The 4,508-nt window shown below is 36.8% G+C and overlaps 1 pseudogene; it reads left to right on the plus strand.

The window, feature by feature from the left end:
• Positions 1-3,740: 3,740 nt before the first annotated feature.
• Positions 3,741-3,859, plus strand: LOC130033220 (uncharacterized; annotated as a pseudogene).
• Positions 3,860-4,508: the final 649 nt, after the last annotated feature.

Here is a 4,508-nt window from a genome sequence, read left to right on the forward strand (position 1 = left end):
GAAGGAAGAGTCTAAGATATTGGTGAGGCAGCTGTAAGATCTGATATATTCTTCCAAAAGTCTTTTCTCATTGCATTCTCCAGCTGTGGCCAACCTAGTTTTATATATGACTCCATGTTATATTATAGACTACTGTTAAGTATAAATAAATACAAACATAATGGTATATTTATTCAATGTATCCATCTATCTTAGATCATCTTTATTAAATTTATTCTTTTTCCTTTATACCCACCCAAATTATATTTAATCACATCTTAGGTATAACATAATTTCATATGTAAATATGTGAGTATCTCCTTAAGATAAATAATATGTTTAACTTGACCATAATAATACCTTCACAGTTTAGAAATGAACAATAATCCTTTTATTCAGTTTTCATCAAAGAAGATTGCATGTATCACTAAATGCCTTAAAGGGATTTCTAAAAAGATATAAATTTTTGGTAGTCAAATTTGAATCATAAAACTATCATTGTGGTAACTACGTCTATCTTTGACTTCTCTGTTAGTCAAGAGCTTAGTCTAGGTATTTCTCCTTCAGTTCTAAAAGTTGTATTATTTGTCCCAGAGAATTTTCCACATCTTAGGTATTACTCTGTGTCCTTATGGTGTTTGTTTCATAAATGACTCTGTTGCATTTTGTTCCAGTTGCAAATTAAAGACTTGATTTTAGTTGAATTTATTAATTTTGTTCAGTATTTCAAAAATGACATTATATACTTTTATCAATAAGCAAGCGATGTATGCTTGTCTTACTTAATTTTTAATTTTTTTAATTTAATTAAAAGTTTATCAAGACACTGTGATTTACAAAGTTGTTCATATACAATTGTTTTATAAATACAATGTATCAACGCCAGTCTCACCACCAATGTCCCTTTCATTCCACCAATTTTTTCAGTTTCCCTCCCACCCCAAGCCTGCCCCCCACTGCCCCCACAGGCTCGTAACAGATTTATTTCATATTACTTGCTCTAACAAAACTCAAAGAAATTGCAAATGGAATTATTAGAAAATAAATTAACATGAGTAAATTAGTGATGATTGATTGCTATATTTTTAAGCTTTCTTAATCTAGTTGAGGGCAACGATATGCACCATTAGTGAGTGCCATACTCAGTACCACATATTGGGAAGTTTCTCCTGTCCTTTTAAATTAGTTCTTTTAATGATTTTTTGAAAAACTAGTTTCAAGGTTGTAATTCCCTAAGCTATTGTCTATCCATGTCTATCATAGCAGTAGGGCATTTGCCTTGCATGCCCCGGTCAACCCGGTTTCAATTCCTCCGCCCCTTTTGGAGAACCCAGCAAGCTACTGAATGTATCTCACCTGCACTGCAAAGCCTGGCAAGCTACCCGTGATGTATTGGATATGACAAACACAGTAACAACAAGTCTCACAATGGAGACGTTACTGGGCCCGCTCGAGCAAATCGATGAACAACGGGAGGACAGTGCTACAGTGCTACAGTGCTGATATATATATATATATATATATATATATGTATATATATATATATAATCACTTAATCACTTAACTTCCCGTTAGTCGTCGATTTGCTCGAGTGGGCGCCAGTAACATCTCCATTTGTCCCTGTCGCGTGCTAGTGTAGCCCAATGGCATCTGTTCGCTCCGGGAACATGAAGGGCCTCAAACCGATCGTTCATGATCTTGACGAAGAAGTCTGACCATCTGGTAGGTGGGCAGCCACGCGGTCTTTTGACATCCCGTGGAATCCAGTCGGTAACAGCTCTAGTCCAGCGGTCGTCTTTAAATCTCATTACGTGACCAGCCCATCTGATTTTTGACACCTTGGCAAATGAGACAGCGTCCCTGATTCTTGATCGTTGACGGATGTCAGAACTCCGGATTCTTTCTCTCATTTGAGTGAAACGTGATATTCCAAGCATAGGTCTTTCTATTCTTCTTTGGGAGACCTGAATAGCGTTCTCATCTTGTTTGCGTAGGGCCCAGGTCTCTGAGGCATATGTTAATGCAGGAAGAACAGTGGAATCAAAGAGATGTGCCTGGAGCAGGAGGTTCTTCGTCCTCTTAGCTATTTCTTCGACGTTCTTGAAGGCGTTCCAAGCTGCTCTCTTCCTCCTGCGCAGCTCAGGTGCCAGGTCATTTGTCATGTTGACCTCTCGACCTAGGTACACATAGCTGTTGCATTCGGAGATGGTGTTCCATTGAGAGCGAATGGGGCGTCAGGAACGAGGCTGTTTCTCATAAACATTGTCTTCGTAAGATTCAGCTGTAGTCCTACCTTTCCACACTCACGGTCAAAGTCGGCCAGCATTTGTGTCGCTTGGCTGATGTTTGGTGTTATTAAAACAATGTCATCAGCAAAGCGGAGGTGGTGTAGTTGCCGACCATCTATCTTCACTCCCATTCCTTCCCATTCTAGTCGTCGCATGATGTTCTAGAGGGTGGCACTGAAGAGTTTCGGTGAAATGGTATCACCCTGCCGCACCCCTCTCTTGACATTAACGATCACTTCTTTGTAGAATGGTGAGATCCTGGTAGTGAATCCGCAATACAGCTCACGGAGGATCCTGATGTATTGGGCTTAAATGCCCTGATTGGCTAGGGCTTCAATGACCGCTTCTGTCTCAACAGAATCAAAGGCCTTCTTTAAATCAATGAACGTTAAACAGAGTGGCATCTTGAACTCCCGAGAAACCTCAATGAGCTTGGTTATCGTGTGGATATATATATATATATATATATATATATATATATATATATATATATATATATATTCTGGCTCATAGAATCTTATTTGATAGAAATTCTGTAACTCTTTGGTTTTTATCATTTTAAGTACAATGTATCTTGGAATTTTCCTAGTTGGGACCCTTCAAGCCTCTTAGATCTTTGTTTCTATACTTTTTATCTGTGGGGAAAATCTTAGCGATTTCTTCATTACATTAACTCCTGTTCTTTAGGGACACAGTGATTCTTATATTTTCCCCCTGGAACTTATTCCATAGTTCTCTGGTATGCTGTTCATTTCTTTTTAGACTATCTCCCACTTTCTGCTATTTCCTAGTGGTTTCTTCTTTCACATCTTGGAGCTCCTTAATCTTTTGTCTGGTTGCTGTTATTCTGTTCAGAACATCTATTGCTTTTTAAAATCACTTAATATGTACGTCATTTCTGTCATTTCTTTTTTTTTTTTTTTCTGTCATTTCTTAGAGAAGTGGTTTTCTCATTTTGATTCTCACAATTTTAGTACCATGCCATTGCGTCTTTGAGTTCATTGAACATCCTCATCATGGTATCATTAAAGACATTGTTTAAGTATTTGCTGAAAGGGTTGGTGTTAATATCTTTGGTGATACTGTTTTTATTCATTGAACTTGGTTGGCTTCTATGTATTTCCTCCATTAGTTATCTAATGCTGTTGCTATGCTGAGGGTGAGTCTTTGTAGTTAGATTCCTCTTGAAGACACTGAGGGATTAGCCTAGATATTGCTCTCTTCCTTCTCTGCCTATCCTCAGTGGGTGACAGAAAGTGTGACCGTGACTAGTGTGTAATTTGTTGATTAGATACAACATGTGGCTGCATAAGTTGTATAAGCTTCTTTCCACTTTTTAAAACCTTGAACTTCTCAGTGACAGCTCTAGTCTTGACATTGGGTGCAGGAAACTTTTGATAAGATCCTGATTTTATCAACAGCCCATCCTCATTTTAAGCACAATTGAATCTTCTTTTTAAAAAATTAACTGTCATCACTTTTTGGCCTTTTGGCTAAGATTGAGTGTCGTATCTGTTCTTATCAGTTTAAAAATGAACTTATTTGGAGTATATTTTACAGGAATTAAAAATGTTTATTTCTGCTGAACAATTGAGTTCTTAAATTTTGACAAATGAATCCCCACAAATGAGGCATGTAACTGTTCAATAACTCCCAAATCCCTTACTCTCTTCCTTGAAATTTTCTCTCCTTGGCCATAAGCAATCAGTGATTTATTTTCTTTCACTACAGATTTAAATTTTATACAGAGAATGCAAAGTTTCATATAGTGTTTTAGAAAATTCTCCAAATATTTGTATTTATATTCCATAATTGCATGATCCACTAATAATAGCTCTCTTTATCTGTCTTATCTGTGTATCAGAGTATCATTTCTTATTGAATCTGTTTTCCTGTAGTAACCTAACATAAAACCACTTTATTTAATTTTTTTACTGTGGATGTTTTTTACTCCCTTGCTATAGAAAATACTTTACTCTCAACTCTTCAATACTTCCTGTTCTTTTGTTGACACATTAGTTACCTGACCCTTTTAATGTTTACACAGTGACCATGTAAGGTAAATGGGTTGCATTATTTGGAGGATCCCAAATTATCAGTCTTTACTTCTTTATTCTGGTGCTCACCAATTTTCTTCTAGAGAAATCCTCCATTTTCTGGTTTAAGGATATAAGATTGATAACATTGCTCCTGGGAGCTAATCAAAGGGAAGGAGATAGAGTTTTTATCATTCATCATAGG

The sequence above is a fragment of the Sorex fumeus genome, unplaced genomic scaffold (assembly GCF_029834395.1).
Source record: "Sorex fumeus unplaced genomic scaffold, SorFum_2.1 ptg000051l, whole genome shotgun sequence".
Lineage (NCBI taxonomy): Eukaryota > Metazoa > Chordata > Mammalia > Eulipotyphla > Soricidae > Sorex > Sorex fumeus.